The sequence below is a fragment of the Medicago sativa genome, chromosome 5 (genome assembly GCF_051527215.1).
Source record: "Medicago sativa cultivar Bolivia chromosome 5, Bolivia_mono, whole genome shotgun sequence".
In the NCBI taxonomy this organism is placed as follows: domain Eukaryota; kingdom Viridiplantae; phylum Streptophyta; class Magnoliopsida; order Fabales; family Fabaceae; genus Medicago; species Medicago sativa.
Genome location: NC_140753.1, coordinates 20,345,089 through 20,362,642, shown reverse-complemented (window position 1 = coordinate 20,362,642; position 17,554 = coordinate 20,345,089). Strand labels below are relative to the sequence as shown.

Here is a 17,554-nt window from a genome sequence, read left to right as displayed (position 1 = left end):
TTGAAATCAAGCCTGCCCTACTTAACTTGGTGCAGCAAAACCAATTCTCGGGATCCCCCACAGAGGATCCCAATCTTCACATCTCTGTTTTCCTACGAATTAGTGGAACCATGAAGGAGAACCAAGAGGCCGTAAGACTTCATCTCTTTCCCTTTTCCTTAAGGGATAGAGCTAGCGCTTGGTTCCATTCCCTCGAAGTCGGTTCCATTACTTCATGGGATCAGATGAGGCAAGCATTCCTTGCCCGTTTCTTTCCACCATCTAAAACCGCCAAACTTAGAGACCAAATCACACGGTTCAATCAAAAAGATGGGGAATCTCTCTATGAGGCGTGGGAGCGTTTCAAAGAAATGCTAAGACTTTGTCCCCACCATGGCCTAGAGAAGTGGCTTATAGTCCACACTTTTTATAATGGCTTGTCTTATACCACTAAGATGTCTGTTGATGCAGCTGCAGGTGGAGCACTTATGAACAAAAACTACACGGAGGCGTATGCCCTAATTGAAGACATGGCTCAAAATCATTACAAATGGACCGACGAGAGAGCCATCTCTAGTTCTTCATCCTCCAAAAAGGAGGCAGGTATACACGAAGTCTCTAACTATGATCACCTTGCTTCTAAAATTGATACACTAACTGAAAAACTTGAAAAATTCAATGTTAGTGCTATCAATTCTGCTTCTACTCCTTCTTGTGAAATATGTGGTATAACTGGTCATGCTGGTGTTGATTGCCAACTAGGTAGTGCTACTAACGGTGTTGAGCAAATGAACTATGCTCAATACAACCAAGGGATGAGACAAAATCAAAATTTTTATAAAAATCAAAATCCCTATGGACAACAAGTAGCACCACCCGGTTATGCAAACAACCAAAGATTCACTCAAAAATCCAATTTGGAAATTTTGTTGGAAAACTCTATTGCCAACCAAAACAAACAACTTCAAGAACTCAAAAACCAAACTGGATTTCTGAATGATTCTCTTTCCAAGCTCAATACCAAGGTTGATTCTATTGCTACTCACTCTAAAATGCTTGAAACTCAAATCGCTCAAATAGCCCAACAAGTGGCTACATCTTCCCAAACACCGGGAGTCTTTCCTGGTCAAACCGAAGCCAACCCCAAAGCCCAAGTTAATGTCATATCTTTTAGGGGTAGTAAGTTAGGCGAAACTTTTGCTAAGGTTAAAAACATTGGGAAAGAGAATGTCAAGCCCTTAGGTGATAAAGTTGTGATAGAAGAAGCTAAACCACTTGAAGAAAACAAAACTCCATCCCCCTTGAATCCCGAAAAGCTTAAATTAGAGGGTAAATTTGAAAAATTTGTTAACATACTTAGGAAGATTTGCATTAAACTTCCCCTTGCTGAAGCTTTGTCTAGAATGCCTCTATATGCCAAGTTTTTAAAGGAAATTTTTTCAAAGAAAAGGGCTATAGAGCATAATGAGACAATAGCCTTGGCTAAGGAAACTAGTGCAATCATCCAAGAAGCACCCCCTAAGCTTAGAGATCCAGGTAGCTTTGCCATACCATGTGAAATTGGGAATGAATCCATAAACAAAGCCTTATGTGACTTAGGAGCTAGTGTTAGTTTGCTGCCTTTGTCTCTTCTTAAAAGGATAGGGATAGGAGAGTTGAAACCTACCGAGATGGAATTAAAAATAGCTGATCGTTCTACCATGAAACTTGTAGGATTTGTCGAGGACATACCTGTTAAGATAGAAGGGATATACATCCCAACTGATTTTGTAGTCGTTGACATTGGAGAGGACGATGACGTCCCCATAATCCTAGGTAGACCTTTCCTTGCAACTGCAGGAGCTCTCATTGATGTTAAACTTGGTAGGATAGTCTTTAAAGTGAGTGATAAGATGGTAGGATTCGAGTTGGAAAACGTTATGAAAGGTCCCGCTCTTTACTCTTGTTGCATGCTTAATGATCATGTTGTGAAAGAACGTTTTATAGCGTCATCTACACAATATGATATCTTTGATCCATTCTAAGGACTCTTTCTAACCGTCAAGCTAATGACATTAAAAGAGCGCTTCGTGGGAGGCAACCCACGCATTTTACTGCTTTTGTTTTGTTTTTCTTTGTTCTAGGTTGTTTTGTAGGTAATTGTCCGAGTACGATTCAAGAAAATGCAAATTTTTGAAGCCTCCTGGACCAGAAGGTTGGCACGGCCCGTGCTAGGACTGGCACGGCCGTGCCAGATATTTTAAGCAAAAATTGAAGTCCAAGGTCAGAATGTTGGCACGGCCCGTGCCAACGGTGGCACGGCCGTGCCCGATCTCTAGCCCCTATATACTCATATTTTTTCTCTTCTTCTTCCTCATTCACAAACCACAACCCTCTTTCATCTTTCAAACTTCTCTCTAAAACTCCATAACCTTCAAACCTTCAAACCACCATAGCTACCTCAATTCTTAACCAAATCACTCCATTCTTTCACCAATCAACCACAAACCTCACCCAAAACAAAAACCACCAATCAAAAACAACTTTCATCCACCCAAACCCATAATTCACCAAAACCCTAATCCTTCAAAACCTAACCCAATCACCACAAAACCTCAACCAATCTCCATAACTAAACCCATAAACCTTACTTAAACATCCACCCCAACCCTAAACCAATCCTTTCCACCAAAAATCTTCCCAAACCCCAAACTTTCATACCAACCATAACCAAGGTCAAATGGCTTCAAGAAGAAGAAGTGGAAAGGAGCCAGCAAGTTCCTCCGGTCCTCCCCCAAAGAAGCAAACACAAGTCAAGAATCATGGAATTCAGTTCAAAGACAACAAACAAAGGGACAGGTACAAAACTCTTACTTCTAAAACCTTACATCCCTCTAGATATCCTGATTCCTATGATTTGCAAGTGCTAGGGCTTAGAGATGATGTTTTTAGGTTGATAGGTGATGAGTCATAGATTAGTTTATTTATTGCCTTATTTAGTTTAGTTTTATTTTAGATTTGATTTTATTTTATTGCATTTTATTTTAGTTTAGAATATTTTACTTCAAATTGTCTTTTATTTTATTTTAGGAATGAATATATGGTGGAAGGTGCCTTGGAGCAAAAGAAAGAGGACTGGAGCAAAATACAGCGCAAGAATACGAAGATACGGGGCAAAAATACAATTCCCCTTACCAGAAGCTTGGCACGGCCCGTGCCAACATGTGGCACGGCCGTGCCCGTCCCCAGAACCACTTTTGCTGCTTTTTCTTCAAGGCCAAGTTACCCTGTTGCGGCTTTACCGTTTTACCCTTTTAGTTGCTTAGTTTCTAAGTCAATTGTAAAGCTATAAATAGAGTAGCTCTCCACCATAAACACTCATGCTTTACTTTGTTTATTTCAAGTATTATTTTAATAAAAGTCTTTTATTTCTCTTTTACTTTCTTTGCAATTTATTTTACCGTATTTCTCTCTTCTTCCTCCATGTCTACGATGAACATGAGTGAGTAGACTTCTTAGTCTTAGGATTATTGGGGAGTCTAATGACTCAATCCTAAACAAAACATGTCTAAACCCTAATTTCTATGTAACCCTAATTTCTAATCTAGATTCACCGTCTTAACGTGGATTAACAATTATCAAACTGTGGAAGCGAAAGCGGAGGGTTTGATAATCGTTAATCCATCATCCCAAACATCAATTCATAAAGCGAGAGCGGAGTCTTGATGTTGGAACAAGTGAATCTAGACAATAGTTGCAAAACAGTGAAATAGTCTTTGCAACTATTGAGACAAAGAGTAGTTTCAATCCTCTATGCATCTTCTAGTAATCATGTCAGTGAAATAGGCTTGGTTGCTAGAAGTAAACTCTCACCGGACTTTCATCGGAAAGGTGAGGGGCTAAGGGAAACCGGTCTTTAGAAATTAGTGTGTAAACCATGAAATTAGAAGTTTAGGTTTTGTCTAGTGAAGGATTAGTTATTAAGATGAACCAATGATCCTAAGGCCCCTTTATTATTATTGTTTTTACCTTCAGCAATCAAACCCTTTCTAATCAACTTTCTCTCCTCTAATCATTCATTAAAAGTTAATTGAATTGACCAACTCCCTAGCGGAACGATACTCTACTTACTACTATTACTTCGATAGGCCGTGCGCTTGCGGTTTGGCCCTATCAAGTTTTTGGCGCCGTTGCCGGGGAGTTAACTAATTTGATTAGCTTTTTCTTAGTGATTAGAATTCTCTCTTCTTCTTTCTCTTTTCTTTTTATTTTTATTTTTACCTTTTTATTTTTCTGTTATCGTTAACTTCTTGGGTTCTCAACCTTTTATGCGAAGAACTAGAAATCAGGCGGTATTCATACCCGAGATCGAAAGGTTCTTACATAGAAGGAGGAGAGCAGCACAAAATAACACCGCCATGGCCAATCGCACTCTCAAAGAGTATGCAACGCCGTCTACGGCTGAGCCACAAGCTGTTATAGTGTACCCAACGGTTGAGGATGACAACTTTGAAATCAAGCCTGCCCTACTTAACTTGGTGCAGCAAAACCAATTCTCGGGATCCCCCACTGAGGATCCCAATCTTCACATCTCTGTTTTCCTACGAATTAGTGGAACCATGAAGGAGAACCAAGAGGCCGTAAGACTTCATCTCTTTCCCTTTTCCTTAAGGGATAGAGCTAGCGCTTGGTTCCATTCCCTCGAAGTCGGTTCCATTACTTCATGGGATCAGATGAGGCAAGCATTCCTTGCCCGTTTCTTTCCACCATCTAAAACCGCTAAACTTAGAGACCAAATCACGCGGTTCAATCAAAAAGATGGGGAATCTCTCTATGAGGCGTGGGAGCGTTTCAAGGAAATGCTAAGACTTTGTCCCCACCATGGCCTAGAGAAGTGGCTTATAGTCCACACTTTTTATAATGGCTTGTCTTATACCACTAAGATGTCTGTTGATGCAGCTGCAGGTGGAGCACTTATGAACAAGAATTACACGGAGGCGTATGCCTTGATTGAAGACATGGCTCAGAATCATTACAAATGGACCGACGAGAGAGCCATCTCTAGTTCTTCACCCTCCAAAAAGGAGGCAGGTATACACGAAGTCTCTAACTATGATCACCTTGCTTCTAAAATTGATACACTAACTGAAAAACTTGAAAAATTCAATGTTAGTGCTATCAATTCTGCATCTACTCCTTCTTGTGAAATATGTGGTATAGCTGGTCATGCTGGTGTTGATTGCCAACTAGGTAGTGCTATTAATGGTGTTGAGCAAATGAATTATGCTCAATACAACCAAGGGATGCGACAAAATCAAAATTTTTATAAAAACCAAAATCCCTATGGACAAGTAGCACCACCCGGTTATGCAAACAACCAAAGATTCACTCAAAAATCCAATTTGGAAATTTTGTTGGAAAATTCTATTGCCAACCAAAACAAACAACTTCAAGAACTTAAAAACCAAACTGGATTTCTGAATGATTCTCTTTCCAAGCTCAATACCAAGGTTGATTCTATTGCTACTCACTCTAAAATGCTTGAAACTCAAATCGCTCAAATAGCCCAACAAGTGGCTACCTCTTCCCAAACACCGGGAGTCTTTCCTGGTCAAACCGAAGCCAATCCCAAAGCCCAAGTTAATGTCATATCTTTTAGGGGTAGTAAGTTAGGTGAAACTTTTGCTAAGGTTAAAAACATTGGGAAAGAAAATGTCAAGCACTTAGGTGATAAAGTTGTGATAGAAGAAGCTAAACCTCTTGAAGAAAACAAAACTCCATCCCCCTTAAATCCCGAAAAGCTTAAATTAGAGGGTAAGTTTGAAAAATTTGTTAACATACTTAGGAAGATTTGCATTAAACTTCCCTTTGCTGAAGCTTTGTCTAGGATGCCTCTATATGCCAAGTTTTTAAAGGAAATTTTTTCAAAGAAAAGGGCTATAGAGCATAATGAGACAATAGCCTTGGCTAAGGAAACTAGTGCAATCATCCAAGAAGCAACCCCTAAGCTTAGAGATCCAGGTAGCTTTGCCATACCATGTGAAATTGGGAATGAATCCATAAACAAAGCCTTATGTGACTTAGGAGCTAGTGTTAGTTTGCTGCCTCTGTCTCTTTTTAAAAGGATAGGGATAGGAGAATTGAAACCTACCGAGATGGAATTGAAAATTGCTGATCGTTCTACCATGAAACTTGTAGGATTTGTCGAGGACATACCCGTTAAGATAGAAGGGATATACATCCCCACTGATTTTGTAGTCGTTGACATTGAAGAGGACGACGACGTCCCTATAATCCTAGGTAGACCTTTCCTCGCAACTGCGGGAGCTCTCATTGATGTGAAACTTGGTAGGATAGTCTTTCAAGTGAGTGATAAAATGGTAGGATACGAGTTGGAAAATGTTATGAAGGGTCCCGCTCTTTACTCTTGTTGCATACTTAATGATCATGTTGTGAAAGAACGTTTTATAGCGTCATCTACACAATATGATATCTTTGATCCATTCTAAGGACTCTTTCTAACCGTCAAGCTAATGACATTAAAAGAGCGCTTCGTGGGAGGCAACCCACGCATTTAATTGCTTTTGTTTTGTTTTTCTTTGTTTTAAGTTGTTTTGTAGGTAATTGTCCAAGTGTGATTCCAAAAACATCAAGAAATTGAAAAATTTTGAAGCCCTCCTTACCAGAAGGTTGGCACGGCCCGTGCTGAGGTTGGCACGGCCGTGCCAGTTATTTGAAGAAAACATAGCCTTGAGCCACAGAAAGTTGGCACGGCCCGTGCCAAGGGTGGCACGGCCGTGCCCGATCTCTGCACACCCTATAACATCAAATTTTTCTTCCTTCTTCCTCATTCACAAACCACGACCCTCTTTCATCTTTCAAACTTCTGTCTAAACCTCCATAACTTTCAAAACTTCAAACCTTCATATCTCCCTCAAAACTTCACCAATTCACTCAATTCTTTCACCAATCAATCACAAACATCATTCCAAACAAAAACCACCAATCAAAAACATCTTTCATCCATCCAAACCCATAATTCCCCAAAACCCTAATCTTTCAAAACCTAACCCAAACACCACAAAACCTTAACCAATCTCCACCTCCAAACCAACAAACCTTCCTTAAACATCAACCCCAACCCTAAACCAATCCTTTCCACCAAAAATCCTCCCAAACCCTAAACCTTCCAATCAATTCAAACAAGGGTCAAATGGCTTCAAGAAGAAGAAGTGGAAAGGAACCAGCAAGTTCTTCCGGTCCTCCCCCAAAGAAGCAAACACAAGTCAAGAATCATGGAATTCAGTTCAAAGATAACAAACAAAGGGACAGGTACAAAATTCTTACTTCTAAAACCTTACATCCCTCTAGATATCCTGATTCCTATGATTTGCAAGTGCTAGGGCTTAGAGATGATGTTTTTAGGTTGATAGGTAGGCTAGGTTGGACTGCTATGCTAACACCTATGAGGGGTTATGAGAATTTTACTTATGAATTTTTAAGCTCACTTGTTTTCACTAAAGATAAGTTGAATTTTGATAACCCTAACCATAGAGTTGTTTTCCGGTTAATGAACATTGATTATAATATGTCTCTTCAGCACTTTTGCGAAGCCTTAGGTTTTGTCAATGAGGGGTATATTCATGATCATTGGGATGATAGTCTAAAACCGGATAACTATGACCCAGCTGCCTTTTGGAACCGTATCACCGGTCTTGATAACTATGTCCCTAGAGCCAACAAAGCTAGCAACATTCACAACCCCGTACTTAGGTACCTTCAGAGGGTCATGGCTTGCACTATTTGGGGTAGAACCGAGCTAGGAAACACTAGAACCGATGAGTTGTTCATGTTATGGGCAATGCTCTATAACCACCCCGTCAACACTGGCTTTTATTTGATTGATTACCTAGACTTCGTAGCTACTAGACCAGCCGGTAGGGGAGACATAGTGGTGGGTGGCATCATTACATACATAGCTAGGTGTTTTGGTGTGAGTGAGGATGAGGGGATCAAACCAATTGAGGGAAACAATAAGCTTAACCGGGAAGCCCTCATTGCTATGAATTTCATTAAACATCGTCCACCACTCCATTACCAACTTAAGCTTAATGTGCCAATCATGCTTTTATTGCCTAACCCACCTCGGACTACTACCGAGGTGGAAGAAAATTGGTTGTATGTTGATGATGTGCAGGTTCTTGATGAGCAAGATGATGATGAGGGAGAAGGTGCTAACTTGCACCATGATGATGGAGAAGGTGCTAACTTGCACCACGAGGGGCACCATGGCCATGCAGCCGGTGAGCTTAACGAAAATCAAAGATGGACATGGATCCACAATGAAATCGAGAGGATGAGCACCGAGCAACAAAGGCAAGGTGTTGAGATCTCCGGCCTTCGCAATGAAGTTCAAAGGGGCAACCGTGTCAATAATGAAAATAATGAGATGCTCCGTCGGATGATGCAACACCTCCAACTTCAAGGTCCTCCTTATGGACCTCAATAACATGTGAGCTTTCCTCTTCCTCTCTTCCCTTCTTTTCTCTCTCTACTCCTCTTCTTCTACTCCTTCTTTCTTCTTCCTTTACTTCTTCTTTTCTTTTAATTTCTTTTTCTTTTGAATCATTGAGGACAATGCTTCCCCTAAGTGTGGGGGGGGCCTAATAAAGTGTCTAGAGTCATAGTGTTCCCAAACTCCCTTGAACTTTATTCTTTTGTTTTGTTTTTATAGCAAGAGGCATGACTAAGTAGCTTGTTTTTAATGTAAATATGGCATAAAATTTTTGTTTTGTCTCTTTCTTAAAGGTTGCCTCTTGTACATGAAAGTAGTTTCTTGTGTTTCTTGTGTTCTTGCTATACCCATATCTTGTTTTAATGTGAAAATTCTCCAATGAGAAAAGCACCCGGTTGCAATCCTTGAGTAAATGTATGAATAGGTATTTTAAGGAACACGTTCTATCTTTAGTGTTAACTTAGACCCTTTAAAGTCTTAAGAGTAAAAGTAGTATAAGTTTGTGTGGGAAAATTAATCAAATTGTTCTTAATTGTTATATTCTTATTAATTTGTTAATGTTAAATGGGGCGGGAGAATGGCACCAACATGTGGGGGAAAGGACAATCCCTAACTTCCTAATTGTGGTGGTGACTCCCTAATTTGAACCTAAAGTGAAACAAATTCATCAATGCTAGGGGGAAAGGACAATTACATCCAAAAAGACTTCCTACGCGGAGATGAAACAAACAATAAATTTGCGGCACTACTTAGGGTGATTTTGAATCTAGGGGGAAAGGACAATTACATCCGAGAAGACTCCCTACGAGGATAGATAGCCCCTAAGCATCTGCAGCCCCTTGTGTTTAATTGTTATATCTAATTTAATGTTTAACTCAAATTCCCATCACTCTTATATGAAATGAAGAAAGGACTTTTCTCGGTTACTTTAGCACTAAGGATAGAACCTATTCCTCATAATATCTGTCTTATACAGGAGCAAGAAAAGGGTTGGACTGCACACACACACTCACTTGAGACTTGATGTTGGGTAGAATAGGTTCATGAGAAGTATTTGAAATTGTAATTAGTGTACTTGAGGCAAGGCCTTTCTCTAGAGACTTATGTTCTTAATATTGCCATAAATCGATCTTTGTTGCTGCTATGTTTGCTGCCTTTTGCTTGAGGACAAGCAAAGATTCAAGTGTGGGGGAGTTTGATGAGTCATAGATTAGTTTATTTATTGCCTTATTTAGTTTAGTTTTATTTTAGATTTGATTTTATTTTATTGCATTTTATTTTAGTTTAGAATATTTTACTTCAAATTGTCTTTTATTTTATTTTAGGAATGAATATATGGTGGAAGGTGCCTTGGAGCAAAAGAAAGAGGACTGGAGCAAAATACAGCGCAAGAATACGAAGATACGGGGCAAAAATACAATTCCCCTTACCAGAAGCTTGGCACGGCCCGTGCCAACATGTGGCACGGCCGTGCCCGTCCCCAGAACCACTTTTGCTGCTTTTTCTTCAAGGCCAAGTTACCCTGTTGCGGCTTTACCGTTTTACCCTTTTAGTTGCTTAGTTTCTAAGTCAATTGTAAAGCTATAAATAGAGTAGCTCTCCACCATAAACACTCATGCTTTACTTTGTTTATTTCAAGTATTATTTTAATAAAAGTCTTTTATTTCTCTTTTACTTTCTTTGCAATTTATTTTACCGTATTTCTCTCTTCTTCCTCCATGTCTACGATGAACATGAGTGAGTAGACTTCTTAGTCTTAGGATTATTGGGGAGTCTAATGACTCAATCCTAAACAAAACATGTCTAAACCCTAATTTCTATGTAACCCTAATTTCTAATCTAGATTCACCGTCTTAACGTGGATTAACAATTATCAAACTGTGGAAGCGAAAGCGGAGGGTTTGATAATCGTTAATCCATCATCCCAAACATCAATTCATAAAGCGAGAGCGGAGTCTTGATGTTGGAACAAGTGAATCTAGACAATAGTTGCAAAACAGTGAAATAGTCTTTGCAACTATTGAGACAAAGAGTAGTTTCAATCCTCTATGCATCTTCTAGTAATCATGTCAGTGAAATAGGCTTGGTTGCTAGAAGTAAACTCTCACCGGACTTTCATCGGAAAGGTGAGGGGCTAAGGGAAACCGATCTTTAGAAATTAGTGTGTAAACCATGAAATTAGAAGTTTAGGTTTTGTCTAGTGAAGGATTAGTTATTAAGATGAACCAATGATCCTAAGGCCCCTTTATTATTATTGTTTTTACCTTCAGCAATCAAACCCTTTCTAATCAACTTTCTCTCCTCTAATCATTCATTAAAAGTTAATTGAATTGACCAACTCCCTAGCGGAACGATACTCTACTTACTACTATTACTTCGATAGGCCGTGCGCTTGCGGTTTGGCCCTATCAATAGGTAGGCTAGGTTGGACTGATATGCTAACACCTATGAGGGGTTATGAGAATTTTACTTATGAATTTTTAAGCTCACTTGTTTTTACCAAAGATAAGTTGAATTTTGATAACCCCAATCATAGAGTTGTTTTCCGGTTAATGAACATTGATTATAATATGTCTCTTCAGCACTTTTGCGAAGCCTTAGGTTTTGTCAATGAGGGGTATATCCATGATCATTGGGATGATAGTCTAAAACCGGATAACTATGACCCAGCTGCCTTTTGGAACCGTATCACCGGCCTTGATAACTATGTCCCTAGAGCCAACAAAGCTAGCAACATTCACAACCCCGTACTTAGGTACCTTCAGAGGGTCATGGCTTGCACCATTTGGGGTAGAACCGAGCTAGGAAACACTAGAACCGATGAGTTGTTCATGTTATGGGCAATGCTCTACAACCACCCCGTCAACACTGGCTTTTACTTGATTGATTACCTAGACTTTGTAGCTACTAGACCAGCTGGTAGGGGAGACATAGTGGTGGGTGGCATCATTACATACATAGCTAGGTGTTTTGGTGTGAGTGAGGATGAGGGGATCAAACCAATTGAGGGAAACAATAAGCTTAACCGGGAAGCCCTCATTGCTATGAATTTCATTAAACATCGTCCACCACTCAATTACCAACTTAAGCTTAATGTGCCAATCATGTTTTTATTGCCTAACCCATCTCGGACTACCACCGAGGTGGAAGAAAATTGGTTGTATGTTAATGATGTGCAGGTTCTTGGTGAGCAAGATGATGATGAGGGAGAAGGTGCTAACTTGCACCGTGATGAAGGAGAAGGTGCTAACTTGCACCATGAAGAGGGGCACCATGGCCATGAAACCGGTGAGCTTCATGAAAATCAAAGATGGACATGGATTCACAATGAAATCGAGAGGATGAGCACCGAGCAACAAAGGCAAGGTGTTGAGATCTCCGGCCTTCGCAATGAAGTTCAAAGGGGCAACCGTGTCAATGATGAAAATAATGAGATGCTCCGTCGGATGATGCAACACCTCCAACTTCAAGGTCCTCCTTATGGACCTCAATAACATGTGAGCTTTCCTCTTCCTCTCTTCCCTTCTTCTCCCTCTCTACTCATCTACTTCTACTCCTTCTTTCTTCCTCTCTTTCTTCTTCTTCTTTTAATTTCTTTTTCTTTTGAATCATTGAGGACAATGCTTCCCCTAAGTGTGGGGGGGGCCTAATAAAGTGTCTAGAGTCGTAGTGTTCCCAAACTCCCTTGAACTTTATTCTTTTGTTTGATTTTATAGCAAGAGGCATGACTAAGTAGCTTGTTTTTAATGTAAATATGGCATGAAAATTTTTGTTTTGTCTCTTCTTTAGGTCGCCTCTTGTACATGAAAATAGTTTCTTGTGTTTCTTATGTTCTTGCTATACCCATGTCTTGTTTCAATGTGAAAATTCTCCAATGAGTAAATGTATGAATAGGTATTTTAAGGAACACGTTCTATCTTTAGTGTTAACTTAGACCCTTTAAAGTCTTAAGAGTAAAAGTAGTATAAGTTTGTGTGGGAAAAATAATCAAATTGTTCTTAATTGTTATATTCTCTTTAATTTGTTAATGTTAAATGGGGCGGGAGAATGGCACCAACATGTGGGGGAAAGGACAATCCCTAACTTCCTAATTGTGGTGGTGACTCCCTAATTTGAACCTAAAGTGAAACAAATTCATCAATGCTAGGGGGAAAGGACAATTACATCCAAAAAGACTTCCTACGCGGAGATGAAACAAACAATAATTTTGCAGCACTACTTAGGGTGATTTTGAATCTAGGGGGAAAGGACAATTACATCCGAGAAGACTCCCTACGAGGATAGATAGCCCCTAAGCATCTGCAGCCCCTTGTGCTTAATTGTTATATCTAATTTAATCTTTAAATTCCCATCACTCTTATATGAAATGAAGAAAGGACTTTTCTCGGTTACTTTAGCACTAAGGATAGAACCTATTCCTCATAATATCTGTCTTATACAGGAGCAAGAAAAGAGTTGGACTGCACACACACACTCACTTGAGACTTGATGTTGGGTAGAATAGGTTCATGAGAAGTATTTGAAATTGAAATTAGTGTACTTGAGGCAAAACCTTTCTTTGAGACTTATGTTCTTAATATTGCCATAAATCAATCTTTGTTGCTGCTATGTTTGCTGCCTTTTGCTTGAGGACAAGCAAAGATTCAAGTGTGGGGGAGTTTGATGAGTCATAGATAGTATTATTTATTGCCTCATTTAGTTTAGTTTTATTTTAGATTTGATTTAGTTTTATTGCATTTTATTTTATATTAGAATATTTTACTTTAAATTGTGTTTTATTTTATTTTAGGAATAAATATATGGTGGAAGGTGTCTTGGAGCAAAAGAAAGAGGACTGGAGCAAATACAGCGCAAGAATACGAAGATACGGGACAAAAATATGTTCCCACCAAGTCAGAAGCTTGGCACGGCCAGTGCCAACATGTGGCACGGCCGTGCCACCCTCCAGGACCACTTTTGCTGCTTTTCTTCAAGCCCAAGTTACTCCGTTGCAGCTTTACTGTTTTGCCCTTATAGTAGCTTAGTTTCTAAGTCAATTGTAAAGCTATAAATAGAGTAGCACTCCACCATAAACATTCATGCTTTACTTCGTTTACTTCAAGTTTTATTTCAATAAAAAGATTTTATTTCCTTTTATTTTCCTTGCAATTTATTTTACTGTCTTTCTCTCTTCTTCCCCCATGTCTACGATGAACATGAGTGAGTAGACTTCTTTGTCTTGGGATCATTGGATAAGTCTAATGACGTAATCCGGATCAAGCCAAGTCTTAAACCTTAATTAATTGTTACCCTAATTCCTAATCTAAATTCACCGTTTTAACATGAATTAATTATTATCAAACTGTGGAAGCGAACGCGGAGGGTTTGATAATGGTTAATTCATTATCACAGATATCAATTCATAAAGCGAATGCGGAGCTTTGATATCCGATCAAGTGAATTTAGACAAGGTTTGCGAAACATGAGAATAGTCTAGCAAACCTTGGGACACATAAAGTTTCGATCTTCAAGGGTCCCAAAGGCAATCACCCATGAGAATAGGTGTGGTTGTTGGAGGGATACACTCACTGACTTCGAGAGGAGCTGTGATATGCTAAAGAGAAACTTGTCCTTAGTAATTAGGATTAACGTTTAATTATAAGTTTAAGGCTTGCTTGTGAAAAGATTCGTTATTATGATGAACCAATGATCCCGAGGCTTTTTAATATTATTGTTATTTACTTTCAAAAACTGCACTCTCCAACTTCTTAATTCTTTCTCCTCTAATCAATATCTAAAGGCTAATTAGATTGACCAACTCCCTAGCGGAACGATACTCTTACTTACTACTATTACTTCGATAGGCCGTGCACTTGCGGTTTGGCCCTATCAGACATCATTCACACATGATTGCATTAGTCACCAAAATCTTGTTTCGGTCGTGTCTCTTCAGTTCGGTCAAGCCGCAAGTTTCCACATGTGAACATCTGACATTTACCTTCTCATCATCAAAAGTGTCAACCCCAATGTGTCTGGTCCAGAGATGTCACTTATTACAAAGCTCGGTGGATTCCGGCAATCTTTTACAAAGCCCGGTGGATTCCGGCACAACCTTGCAAAAGCCGAGTGGATTCTCGCAAAACTCTTGTGAAGCCCAGTGGATTCTGGCCAACTTTTATCAAAAGCCGAGTGGATTCTCGCAAAAGCCGAGTGGATTCTCGCATATGTTTACCAAGCCGAGTGGATTCTCGCAAACCTTATCAAAAGCCGAGTGGATTCTCGCAAAAGCCGAGTGGATTCTCGCATATGTTTACCAAGCCGAGTGGATTCTCGCAAACCTTATCAAAAGCCGAGTGGATTCTCGCAAAAGCCGAGTGGATTCTCGCAAACCTTATCAAAAGCCGAGTGAATTCTCGCATATGTTTACCAAGCCCAGTGGATTCTCGCATATGTTTACCAAGCCGAGTGGATTCTCGCAAAAGTCGAGTGAATTCTTGCAAACGTTTACTTGTTTCAAGCTGCCAGTCCTAAACAACGGACCGCTTAAGTTTACATTTTTATCTTGTTTCAAGCTGCCAGTCCCAAACAACGGACCGCTTGAGTTTGCCTTTTTGTCTTGTTTCAAGCTGCCAGTCCTAAACAACGGACCGCTTGAGTTTCCTTTTTTTTTATCTTGTTTCAAGCTGCCAGTCCTAAACAACGGACCGCTTGAGTTTACCATTTTGCCTTGTTTCAAGCTGCCAGTCCTAAACAACGGACCGCTTGAGTTTATTTTTATCTTGTTCCAAGCTGCCAGTCCTAAACAACGGACCGCTTGAGTTTCCTTTCGTCACGTTTCCAACGGTCAGTTCCAACCAATGAACAGTTTGAAATTACATTTTCTCCAGTGTCATCCCCAGCTTAGCTGTTCAAGTGATGTCGCTAAAAAAGGTTTTGTCTTCATTAAGCTATCGTTCTAAACCGATACGGTAGTAGACAATCTCTTCCCCAGTGAAACTGCAATTCCCCAGCGAAGTTGGATCCCTTTCTTTAACGAACTTGGGTACCCCGTTGTTGTTTCTCATCTTAGTCAAGTCGTCTTTGTCATCATGCATTCATACTTGCATCATGGGTATTTCACAGCATCTTAGGTCCAAAATTGGTGTACTTCTGTATTTACTTTGCTGCATACTCTGTTACCGACATATTTCCTTGCTTCAGCTCAAGGAACTCAATCTCTTTTCTTCCGCGAACATCTTCCGGAAAATACTTGTGTAGGAATTCCCTCTTAAAAATAGCCCAAGTAACCACAGCATCATCTTGCTCTAATTCAGGTAGGAGGCTCACCCACCAGTCATCCGCATCCTCAGCTAGCATGTGCGTACCAAAACGCACCTTCTGATCATCAGAACATTGCATAACTCTGAAAATTCTCTCAACCTCCTTGAGCCACGTCTGTGCTCCATCAGGGTCGTACCTTCCCTTGAAAGTGGGAGGATGATTCCTCAGAAAGGCCTCCAAAATTCTCACTTCAGCATTAACACCAGCACCATCATTTGGTTGTTGTCCTATAGCTTGCGCCACAGCCTCCAATGCAGCAGCCGCAACAGCATCATTCCTTCCGGCCATTCTAGTTCTCTTATAACAGATCAAATTTGCAGCTTCCAGGTTTCTTCTCTGCACAACACACAACAATTAGAATAACATAATGATGGTATCCTAACTGTTAACAACACAACTTGTCTCAACTACTTGGCCGGACGGACCGACCTGCTCTGATACCAATTGTAACACCCCGTTTTTCCCAACTTGAAAATTTCATTTAAAATCAGAGTATTTAATTCATAACGGAATGTCACATACTTCATTTAATCATAAAATGGATAATAATAATTATCCTTCAAATTCAACATCATGAAAATCTTAAAACTGTTGCAGCGGAAAATAGTTCAACATTAAAAATTCTTGGCACGCAGGCCTTATTGGAAATTCTCATAAATTAGTTCATAAAAGAGACACGTAAGGAAATGAAGTAAAAGCAAGCCCCCATCCCGTTACGTATCAGAGCACCTAGACACCGAGTGAGGAGTCCACTCACGAACGCCTCTAATCTTTATTACCTGCACATTACCCACGGTCGAGGCAACATATACGCAGAAGGGGTGAGATTTCATAATCAATACATTAAGAATATATCAACAATTAACACTTAGCATATTTTCATTTCTTAACAAATACAATCATCAAATACTATCATTAATTTTCATCTCACATCATAATCAACTTAGCACTCAACTTGACGACACAACTCATCTTTGACCATGCAACTCTATCAATTCAATAACAGCTTAACAACTTAGACCATCGTATAACCTCTTGATATGCAAATGCATGTGGTACCAATCAACAACAAAAATGAGCATAATAGGCTCTCCAACGTGTGAGCACAAAGGCTGCCGGGCCTAAAGCCCCCAACTTTAATGAGCACAAAGGCTGCCGGGCCTAAAGCCCCCAACTTTAATGAGTATGCAATGAACTCAAACTTCCAACAACTTAGACAACAACATGAACAACTCCTACGACTCATAATCATGGGCAACTTTTAAATTCCAACAAAATAGACCGACTCATGCAACTTCAGACACTAACAGTCAATAGCAGGGAACAGCAGCAAGATACATCATTTAATAACACTTGAATACGTTAACATCATATAAGGAATGAATTACATCAACATAAGTATCATAAAGCATCATTATAACATTCATGCAACAACACTACTAATCTCAGTCACCTGAACAAACTTCTGGGCTTATGAAAGTATCCTAAACAGCTCTCTTACTTACTTCTAAGGTCAACTCCAGACTACACGTGCGAAAGGATCGCATCGGGGCAATTTTGGGCAACTAACAGCCTAACTCGCAGTGGCGAGTAACTTTGCTCGCAGTGGCGAGCAAAACGTGCATTTCTGGGTTCCTAAGTCCTTACTCGCAGATGCGAGTTGCATTGCTCGCAGTTGCGAGCTCTGGGTTCTAGCTCGCATTTGTGAGTGTTCTTGCTCGCAGGTGCGAGCGATGAATGTCAGTACGGCCAGAAACCTAAAAATTCCAACTTTTCACCTAT

The 17,554-nt window shown here is 39.9% G+C and overlaps 2 non-coding genes across 2 annotated transcripts; both read right to left on the bottom strand.

Moving 5' to 3' along the window:
* Positions 1–272: 272 nt before the first annotated feature.
* LOC146920889 (small nucleolar RNA R71) lies at positions 273–379 on the bottom strand. The gene has a single exon (XR_015012930.1). It is a non-coding gene; the product is annotated as a small nucleolar RNA R71 (small nucleolar RNA).
* Positions 380–4,739: 4,360 nt separating this feature from the next.
* LOC146920888 (small nucleolar RNA R71) lies at positions 4,740–4,846 on the bottom strand. The gene has a single exon (XR_015012917.1). It is a non-coding gene; the product is annotated as a small nucleolar RNA R71 (small nucleolar RNA).
* Positions 4,847–17,554: the final 12,708 nt, after the last annotated feature.